At 53.0% G+C, this 11,155-nt stretch overlaps 1 long non-coding RNA gene across 1 annotated transcript in view; it reads left to right on the top strand.

The window, feature by feature from the left end:
- LOC112917876 (uncharacterized) overlaps positions 1-7,804 on the top strand; it is a 59,715-nt gene extending 51,911 nt beyond the window's left edge. Inside the window, exons 3-4 of the long non-coding RNA XR_011999703.1 lie at positions 6,455-6,651; positions 7,089-7,804. This is a non-coding gene — a long non-coding RNA (uncharacterized lncRNA). The remainder of the gene's footprint in view (positions 1-6,454; positions 6,652-7,088) is intronic.
- Positions 7,805-11,155: the final 3,351 nt, after the last annotated feature.

Consider the following 11,155-nt stretch of genomic DNA (forward strand, 5'->3'; position numbering starts at 1 on the left):
TAATATCGTCCACAATGCACTAAACTCCTTGACGGCAGGGACAGTGTTTGTCAGTCAGCACTATATGTGTCCCCAGCATGCAGTCCAGTGGCCAGCATACAGTAGGTGCTCAACAAATATTTGTTGAATCAATGAATGGTTGGCCTAAGGATCAAATTGAATAATGTATGTAGAACATACTCCTAGGCGCAAGGAGGTGTTAAACGAATGTTTCCTGGATCCAAACCCACTGGAGTCGCTGGACTTCTGTAGTTTCCTCCTTGCACTTTCTGGTGGCTCACCTGTCAGGACACATTCTGGCCCTTTACCACACTTGCCTCCCACCTACACCTGCGCAGCCAATTTCAGCAGAAGAGGCAGCCCCAGGGCCCATCCCACATTCCCTTAACACCACGTTGAATGTTCAACAGCCACCCGGTGCCCATTCCCTCACGACCAGGGACCCTCGCCACCTGACCCGTGCCACCTGCCCAGCCTCCCCTCCTCTCCTGGCTGTCTCCCTACCTCAGAAGGAGCTCCCCTCACCCCTTGGCTGACATTACTCTATTTTTTCCCCTCTGGGGCTTACTCTTGCTACCCGTCTGGCTAGGAAATGCCTCTCCTCCCTCACCTCCTCTCTTACCTTAGCAAGCCTCATTCACCTTTCAAAGCCAGTTCAATGTCACCTCCTCCAGGAAAATTTTTCAGACCCCACCCGGTCCAGATTACAGACTCCAGCTCTGCTCCCGTATTACCGGTACATGACTCCATCCTTGCGCTTACCACATTATTTTATAATTATCTGCTTATGTGTCCGGCTTCGCCATTAAATTGTTAGTTTATGGGGCCAGAGACCGTGCTTATTCATCATTCTAACTCCTCTGTGCAGAGTGCCTGGCATGGAGTAAACCCTCTTTTCAGATCTTCCTGCTTTGTAACAAATCACCCCACAACTCAGCAGCTTAAAATTGCCATTTCTATTTTGTTCATGGTTTTGTGAATCCGGAATTTGGAAAGTTCTCAGCCAGGCAGTTCGCACTTGGGGTCTGCCAGGGGCTGCAATCACGTGAAGGTTCTACGAGGCTGGATGAACGGGATGGTGCATGCACACGGCTGCCGCTGCCGCTGGTGATTGGCCGGGGCTCCCCTGGGCTTTCAGCGGCTCCATGCAGGCTCCATGCAGCCTCTCCAGCGTGGCAGCCTCAGGGTAGCCGGCCTTCTGACACAGCCTGGCTTCCCCCAAAGCACCTGTCCCAAGACAGCCAGGAGAAAGCTGTGTGGTCTTTTCTCATCCAGCTTTCCACTGCTTTCCAGCTTCAGGTCTTCAGAGGCCTGTTTCTTTCTTTCTTTTTTTTTTTTTTTGTTCTTTCTTTTTTAAGATTTTATTTATTTATCCATGAGAGACACAGAGAGAGAGAGAGAGGGAGAGGCAGAGACAGAAGCAGGCTCCCTGTTTGGAGCCCCATGTGGGACTTGATCCCGTGACTGCTGGATCACACCCTGAGCCAAAGGCAGAGGCTCAACTGCTGAGCCACCCAGGCGTCCCAAGGGGCCTGTTTCTAAATAACACAAGCACAACACAGCACGCTCGGGTGTGAGTCAAATGTGAGCTCCCCCTGACCTTCCTTTCTTGCTGGCCTCCCCCTAAGGGGGACTGCCCCCATCCTGTGCAGTTAACCACCCTGATGCCCAGCACCCCCCCTCCCCCATTTTTAGAAGGCGTCCATTTTCCCGTACATTGCAGATGCAGAAAGAGACAGTTCTGCGGGGATATGCAGTGTTTTGTTTTGTTTTGTTTTTAACATAAACCAGACTATACTGCTCGTGTTGTTCTGCGACTTTGCTCCCTTCTCAATTCTGTTGTGGACAGTCGTCCATGTCTAAATGGAGAGATCACCCCAGTTTTTTCGTGCTGTTCTAGAATATGCCGTAGTATGCATGCTCTCTGGTTCACCTGCCCATTCTCCTCCCTATCCCGCGTGTTCTAGGTTCCAACTTTCTACTGCTGCATACAGTCCTGCAGCGGGCATCCTCAGGCTGCCTTCGGGGCTCCCCGGGCTTGCAGGGCTGGGGGACGCCCAGTTTCCGCGCAAGGACCTGCGAGCCTCTTTCAAGGCCACCAGAGTTCAGGTCCCGAGGGCCAGGTCCGAGCTGTGTGGCGGGGACGGCTGCCCGGGTCCCCTGAGAGCTGGGGTGGAGCGGGAAGGCTGCGCGGGCCTGCGGCCGGGCCTGGCCTGGGGCGGCTGAGCAGGTGCAGAGGCGGCGGCGCAGGGGCTCGGGCGGGCGGGCCCCGGCGCGGTTACGTAACTGGGCCGCTAATACTGCTTTCCCGGTCCATGGAACCCAAATTAAAAGAGGAAATTATTCTCCTGATGCTCAGCTCGCCTAATCCCCATCTGTCTCTCCCCTGGTCCCCCGCGCTTGCATCTAAAGGTCTTGAACGCGCTCCAGATTTCTAATTTAGTTTGCTTATGCAACCAAAAATATTATGGCCGCGTTTCCTGGGGGTGATTAAGTCTATATTCTGGGCTCCAGGCTCACTAAAAACAGCAGCGCCAGGGCCCCGCGCCGCTCGCGCGCACACCACGCGCAGGCTTTTTTTGGTTCCTCCGAGGCGCGGGCCGCCCTGCAGGCGCGGGGGCCGCGGCGGGGAGGGCGGGGTGGGGCGGGGGTGGGGTGGGGGGCGGGGAGCCCGGGACTGCCGGCAGGGGAAGCAGGCAGAGCATGCAGCAGGGCGGCCGGGACGCCGAGATCGCAGCTGCTTGGGGTCCACTCGGAACGTCTGCCTCCTCCCTGGTCTTCTCTTCTCAGGCTCTGATGCTTGTGTGGCAGGTGCAGGAATCCATCCTCCCCGCGTGTGCTCCCACCCAGAGATCTACTGCGAGATGTTTGTTACACCATTGTTTATTCGGGAATAGCGAAAAATTGGAAAGAGCAGGACTTATCAATGGGGAGCCATCCAATAAATGAGGGGAACATCAGCACTCTGGGATACGTCAATGATAAAATAATAATAATAATAATAATAATAATAATAATAATAGGGTAGACTAGGATGCATTGATATGGACCAGATGGTTAAATTTTTTTAAAAAGCGACTCAGGAAAATAGAGTATGTTCCACTTGTGTTGTTTATAATCCATAAATACGGAAATGGAAGGTACAAAGAACTGACATGGTTACCTCTGGGGTGGGGACCAGGACTGGGGGGGGTACTTAAAGACACTTTGGGGGGTTTACTTCTGTATTATTGGAATCCTCCAAAGAGACCGTGTTCATGTGTTTCTTGTATTACTTGCTTTCAGTGTTATGGGGGAGGGGGAGAGAAGAGCAGGGAGGCTCCTGGACTCTACCCTATTCTCTGGAAGCAGTAGTCAGATCAGGAGTGGGACTGGCTGGAAGTCCCTGCTGTCCACCTGCCTCTGACCACTGTTGTTTGAGATCTTGGCTGCTGGCATTCTTGGGGCCGAGGAAGGGAGGGCCTGGAGGTGCAAATGCTTGGAGGCAGAGCACTGGACCCGGAGTCAGAAACTTGGCTTCTAGTCCTGGAAGGTTGGCTCGGATGGCCAGGTCTCACTTATACCTGCTTTTCTGGCATCCTCTACCCTAACAGCCAGGGCGGGCCATGTGGCAAGAAGATGTGGCTGCTCGGCCACCAGCTGTGAAGCCTATGAGGGCTCAGGTACTACTGGAGAGGGGTCCCCTGACTTGGAGGCTGCCTGTATACAATGGGGTGTCTCTAGAGCACCCGACAGACATCGCCAAGTGTGCACTGATTCCAGCAAGGTGTTATTTCAAATCAGGTTCCAGATGATTCTGGGATACCCTACAGGGTATCTACCCTACAGGGAGCAAATTTAACCAGGTCAGGACTTCTCCGGGCCTTCAGTATGCTCAGGCACACGGAGACCCTCCATGAGGGTTTGCTTAACGCAGCTTTTACCAAATATATATGACTCAGGGGTCCTTGGCCTCAGAGCCTCTCGTGGGCCTAGAGAGCCACACACAAACCAATGAGCTAGTGAAGGCAGGAGCCCGGGCATGGAGGGTGGAAGTCATGGGTACAGGTTGGGGACACTTAGGACAAGGGTGATTAAGTACCACACTGTGTGAAAAAAGAGGTCATTTCATCTGTGAGAGATTCAAAAACGCAGTCCTGCCGGTAGGATGTGTGTGGGGGTAGCAGGTCTGCCAGGGCAGACCCATGGGGCCAAGGTTAATCTGTTTTCTCAGAGCTCGACCTTCGAGCACATGCACGTATGAGCACACGCCCTGGAACATACACACACATCACAAGCTCACACGCAAGAGCACACTCACACAGAATGCACGCAGGTGCACCTGTAAGGGCATAGACACTGCTCTTCTGGAGCACACACCCCCTCGCACTCACTCACACACACACCAACTCACTGGTTCCCTGCATATTACAAAGAAAAGCACACGTCCACGCACACACCCAGGCGCACACGTGCACACACCCTCATGCCCACCCAAACCCATGGGAGCTCGCCCCCGAGAAGGCGGGCACACAGAAGACACCGGAGCGCCCCCAGAAGCGCACACACCCAGGCGCACACGTGCACACACCCTCATGCCCACCCAAACCCATGGGAGCTCGCCCCCGAGAAGGCGGGCACACAGAAGACACCGGAGCGCCCCCAGAAGCACGCATGTCCAGAGCACCAGCACCCCCCTGGTGTGCACACCTGGGCGGCCGTGGGGCAGAGTCCGGATGTGCTCAGAGGACACACCTGCATCCACGCTCGTGCCCTCGCACGCGCGGCGGGTCTTCGGGCGGCACAGTGTCCCTGCTTCTGCGCGAGCAGGGCCGGCGGGGGGTGGAGTGACGCCGTGGCTCATGGGGAACAGCGCATTTAGCAAAGCGGTTCGCAGAAGGCATGTGTCCTTCGAGTATTTTTATCTTTAGCACTCATATGTCTAGCAGAGTCTGGGTGGCTCCATATTGCTACCAGGAAGGAGGGCAAGTGGCTGGATGGCAAAGCAGATGGCCTCTGGGTACGCAGGACACATGCCCCTTGCTCCTTGCCTCCAGCCCCCACCACCACAGTGTTCCCTCCTCGACCCCCTGGGCTCCCCAGAAGCCGGCCCAGACTCCCCGCTTCTCACCAGGAATCTGGCCAGCAGGGCAGACCCCTCTCCCGGCCCCCGCCCAGGGGAGGGGGGACAGGGTCTGCAGGCCCCCAATCCAGGCTCCCCCATCCCCAGGAGCTCAGCTCTCCCTCCTGCTCGGGCCTGGGCCGTAGCCAGCTGTGACACCTCTCCCCAGTCCCCCCACACGCATGCACCCTGCACTCCTCCCGAGCTGGCAGGAGGTCTGGGCATGTGCCCTGTGGCCCGCTGGCCGGTGGCAGACAGGCCGCTGGATTTCGAAAACTACTTAATCCCTGGCTTCTGACGCACCCGGTTCACCATCGAGCAGGATCTAGTGCCCACGGATCTGATGTCAGAGGGCGGCCCTGGCACAGCTCCATCCTTCCTGCCCACATGGCAGCGTGGCGGAGCCGACAGCGAGCAAGCGGAGCCCCAGAGCCTTCTCCTCTTGACTCACAACCATTTTGCTTCCCACTAAGGCCTGCGAACCCCTACCAACCCCTTCTTAAAAAAAAAAAATGCTGTCGTAAAGCCTAATAGTAAGGAAAAACAATCAGGAGCTAGCAAGTGAAGAAGGCAGATAAGCAAAACGTTATAACTTTGTGTCTCTTTCAGAACAATAATAAATGTATTTAGGCAGAGGGAAAATACTGGAAAAACTAACAGTGGCTATCTTTAGAAATTTATCATTCAACAAATATGTACGGCACACCTACTGTTTGTCAGACTCGCTCTAGGTGCTGGCGTTATGACAGTGAAGGGACGAAACCCTTAGGAATCTTATATTCTAGAGAGTTAACAGATAAGCACAAATTCCTAAATTCAATGTATACTATTTTTAAATGGTGACAAACTCAATGAGAAAGGGGTGGGGAGAAGGGATACGGGGTATTGAGGAGGGCGTAGTTTTTAAATGATTTTTTAAAATAGGTTTAGATTTATGGAAAAATTAACATCGTACAAACGGTTCTCCCAAACCACTCCCTCTACGCTCGGTTTCTCCCGTTATTGACTTCCGTGGTCCCTACATCATAATGGTACGTACGGCTGTTATGGTTAATGAGCCGGTATCAATACACTGGTATGGACTAACGTCTGTAGTTTGTTCAGATTTCCTTGGTGTACCTAACTTCCTTTTTTTTTTTTTTTTTCTATCTTATTTATTGATTTGACAGAGAGCACGAGCAGGGGCAGAGGGAGAAGCAGGCTCTCCTGGAGCAAAGAGCCCGATGATGTGAGGCTCCATCCCAGGGGCCTGGGATCGTGACCTGAGCCGAAGGCAGACGCCTAACCGACTGAGCCACCCAGGGGCCCCTTTAATTTCCCCCCCTTTTTTTTTTTTTTTTTTTTTTGTGCCAGGACGTCCTTCAGGAGGACACATGAGACTTAGCTCTCTTTTGCCATGGCTCTCGGCAGGTGACAGTTTCTCTTCCCTTGTGTTTGATGACTGTGGCAGTTACAAGGACTATCAGTCAAGAGTTTTGTATTGAAATTTGCCTCGTGTTTTTCTCATGATTGGACCAGGGCTCTGGGTTTCCAGGAGCAGGATCACAGAGGTAAGGTGCTGTTGTCATCTGTCGCATCAAGGGAACATGCTAGCAATATGATTTATAGCTCTTGGCATTGACCTTGTATTGGCCAGGCTTCGCCCCGATGTCCCCCGTTCCATGCTGCCCTCTCGGGAAGGAAGTGGCTGTGTGCAGCCCACACTCGAGGAGCAGGAATTGTGCTCCCCCATTTAGGGTGACGTAGCTACATAAGTTATTTCAGATTCTTTCGCACAGGAGATTTGCCTTTTCCCCATTTATTAATTTATCCACTCACTTACTTATAATGGACTCATGGATGTTTATTTTACATTTGGGTTATAATCCAATGATGTTTCATTTTGCTGCTCCATTTGTTCTAGCTTTGGCTGTCGGGAGCTCTTTACACGCTTCCTGTGACCTGTCATTATTTTTTTTGTTTTAAGTACATCCTTACTTTCTGACAGGACAAGATGCTCCAGGCACATCCTGTATATCTCCACCCTCAGTCCTAGAATCAGCCATTTCTCAAGAATCCCTAGTTCCTTTTATTAGAGAAGATGGGAAAGTAAAACTTGGGCACTAGGTAAGTTCTGTATCTTTTAATTTGGTAGTCAACGAAGGCTTCTCCAAGAAGATGATATGTGAGTAAAAACCCAAAGAAGGTGAGGAGCAAACCATGGAGATCTTGAGGGGAGGGAGCACTCCAGGCAGAGGAACAACAAGTGCAAAGGTCCTGAGGTAGGCATGTGCATTGTGTACGCAAGGAACAAGGAAGTCAGTGTGTCTAGGGCCAAATGAGAGGCACAGGACATGATGTTTGGGAAGGTGCAGATGGGGCAATCAGAAAGGACTGTGGCTTTTCCCCAGATTAGTCAGGGTGGGGTGCAGACATGTGACATAATCTAACTCACTTTTTAATAAAATCACTGGCAACCAGGCAGCCCGGGTGGCTCAGTGGTTTAGCACCACCTTCAGCCCAGGGCATGATTCTGGAGACCCAGGATTGATTCCCGCGTCAGGCTTCCTGCAAGGAGCCTGCTTCTCCCTCTGCCTGTGTCTCTGCCTCTCTCTCTCTCTCTCTCTGTCTCTCATGAATAAATAAATTAAATATTTTTTAAAAAAAATCACTGGCTCCTGTACTGGGAATAGAACGAAGGGGGCAAGGGCAGATGATGCCATTGTACGGATTGGGAGAGTGATGATGTTGGCTTAGATCAGGTCACAGCAGTGGAGGCAGACATCCAATCTTCTGACAGACTGGATGCTGGGTAAGAGCTGGAAGGACGGTCCTAAGGTTTGCCCAATTCTGGAAGAAGGCAGTTGTGGGGCGGACTGGAGGAGGAGCAGGTTTGGAAGGGTTCCAGGAGCTCACATTTTGGACACATTAGTTGAAAGTCCCCTCCTTCACCCAGTCTGGAGTTCAGGGCAGAGGGTGGGCTGGAGGGTGAGTGGGTCCCCGGCCTCCCCACCCTCTTCCCGTGGCACAAGTGGCCACAAGGCAATGGGTTTAGGCCCATGTGGTGTGGATGCCCTGAACCGGGGCTGAACATAGGCCCTATGCGCCAGCCCTCCACCATGAGCAGACAGGAGGCTTTGAGAATCCTGGCCCCAGATCCCAGCGAGGGCTTGGTCAGCTCCCAAACAACTCTTGGCTTTGCTTCGATCTGGATTTGCCCAGCACATGGGGGCTTAGCACAAGGAAACGCCCCGAAGTGGAGAATGGGGTTTCTCTCCAGCAGGGCGCCCCCTAGGGTGGGACTCGGGGGACATGTCTACTTTTTCCTCAGCGTTCAGCCCCTGGGCCCCTGGCGACAGTCATCAGCCCTGCAGAGTGAACGAAGGTCATATTCTTGAGGGCAGCCTCTCTGGCCTGAGGGAGGTGACAGCATGAGGTCACTAGACTCCTGAAACCAGAAGATGGAGGTGGGCGGGGACAAGGGCAGAAGGAAGGAGAGGTGAGGTGAGGGGATAGGAGATAAGGGGAGGGCAAGGTCTGGGGGGAGACGCAGGCCGGAGAGGAGATATGGGGAGGCTGGCAGCCCTGGGCCCTCTTCAGGCTTCTCAGGCTGACAAATGGGAGCCATCAGATAGGCTTCGTGCCTCCTCCCTTTGGTTCACACCCACAAGGGCCCGTCAGCAAACACTGCGGGCCCCACCCTCCCAATGCACGCACACCCAGACCACTTCCCACCGCCCTGACTGCCTCCACCCTGGACAGGCCAGCACCTTCTCTGACTTGCACCTCCATGAGAGCCTCCCCCATGCCCCCAGTCTGTTCTCAGAGTAGCCAGAGTGATCCTTTTAAAACAAAACAAGATCAGGCCATCCCAAGGCAAACCCTCACAGGCTCTCCCCACAACCCCAGAGCACAAAGGCCTCTCCTTGGCCCTGCTCAGCCTTCCCTCCACCTTCCCGTCCTGGCTCCAGTCCTCATACACTGGCCTCTTGGTTGCTCCTCTGACACACTAGGCATCGCCTGCCTCGGGGCCTTTACACTTGCTGTGCCCTCTGCCTGGACCATTTCCTCCAGCGCTCCACATGCCTATTCCTTCACTTTCTTCAGAGATCAGCTCAGATGTCACCTCCTCCGAGGCCTTCCCTAGACCCCCTTCCAATACTGTTGCTCACTGCCCCCTATACTCAGCATAGTTTTTTTTTTTTTTAGACTTATCACCATTTTATATACATTTATTTAAGCTTTCCCCACTACAGTTGTTTTATCCAGCAATGTATCCCCAGCACCTGAAACAACCGCCAGACAGGCAGATGCTCCATAAATAATTTGTCAAATAAATGAATAACCATCTCGCCCCTCTGAGAGACAGCTCAGGCCACCCTCTTCAGGAACAACCGAACTGGCTCTCAGAAGTTCTTTTTTTTCCTCTCTTTTTTTAGGTTTTTATTTATTTATTTGTCAGGGAGAGAGAGAAAGTGAGAGAGCACAAGCAAGGGGAACAGCAGGCAGAGAGAGGGGGAGAAGCAGGTTCCCCACTGAGCAGGGAGCCCGATGTGGGGCTTGATCGTGGAACTCTGGGATCATGACCTGAGCTGAAGGCAGACGCTTAACCCACTGAGCCCCCCAAGGCTTCCCTCTCAGAAGTTCTGAGAGTGACATAGAACCTGCCAAAAATGGGGAAACTCAGCAAAACCTCAAGAGAGCCAGTCACACTATCTGCAAACCTGCGATGCCACCTGCCTTCCCCGTTCCCTTCTGTGGGGCTGAGCCTCACACCATCCTGAGGCCTGTCCCCTCCCCACCCACCCCCCGCTCCCAGTGCTCCAGAGCCAGCCAGGCCCTGGATCCTTCTGGGACACCTGCTAAACATCTCCTTATCCCCCTCTTCTCCAGCCCCACTGTCCTCTTGCTCATCAGCTCGTGGGCACAGCAGGTCCCTGGCCTCTCGTGTCACTACAAGCCAGTTTCCACAGGGATCCAGAGCCATCTCGCTACTGAGTACATCTGACCTGCTCCCTGCCCTGCTGGTCCTCAGGATAGAGACCAAAGTCCAGTGACTCGGCCTCTCCAGCCTCCCTCCACCTTTCCCTTCCTCCATGTGCTTGCTGGGATCAGCCCTGGCACCTGCTGCCTTCCCATCGTCCAAACACCCTGCCACATCCCCCTCTCCACAGCCCTATTCTCATGAGATCGCAGCTCACTGTGTCATTGTCACTCACTTCCTATGTTGAGGTCCGGGGGGTGCAGTCCAGCCACTGGGCACCGCAAGCCTGCCGGTGGGTTGGATGTTTCTCAGGGGATGAGGAACGGCCGGCGGGAGCTGTGGAGGGGCCGAGATCTCCGGGTCTGTCTGATGGCACCACGCTGCTGACCTGGCCCCAAGCCCTATATTCCATGAGGGAGGACCTGGGTCTGTCCTTCAGGGTCTGACACGGGAGAGGCTCTTGGGAGGTGTCCATTGATTGTCAGATTGAATGACTGACTCAGTAGCAGCTCCGAGTAATTTTTTTCCCTTTTTTGCATTTCTGTATTTTCCTATTTTATTTATTTATTTATTTAAATGTCTGAGCTGAAGGCAGACAGATGCTCAACCACTGAGCCATCCAGGCATCCCGTGTATTTTCCTATTTTAGAAAACCATCTACATCCCTCATTTGAAAAATGAAAACCAAAAACCTACCTTGCAAATTCATTCTTTTATTAAAATGTTGATTAGAAAGGAACTCTTCCCACATCTTCCAAAGCTGAACAGCTAGATGCACACCCCGGGCCCCTCCTGGGTATATACCGAATAGAAATGTGTCCATAGATTCACAAGAGACAAGAACTAGAATATTCACGGTGACATAATTCATGACAGCCAGGAGCTGGAACCTACCCAAATGTCCATCAACAGGAAAATGGGTGAAAATGCTATGGTAAGTCACACGGTGGCCAGCTACCAGTGGTGAGAATGAATGTCCTGTATGTGGGCAAATTTCACCAACATAGTATCGAGCAAAGGAAAGCAGCCACAAAAGAGCACATTGCGTATGTCTCCATTCAGGTTCCATTTAGAAGCAGGCCGAAGGAGCC

The sequence above is a fragment of the Vulpes vulpes genome, chromosome 2, assembly GCF_048418805.1.
Source record: "Vulpes vulpes isolate BD-2025 chromosome 2, VulVul3, whole genome shotgun sequence".
NCBI classification, from domain to species: Eukaryota; Metazoa; Chordata; class Mammalia; order Carnivora; family Canidae; genus Vulpes; species Vulpes vulpes.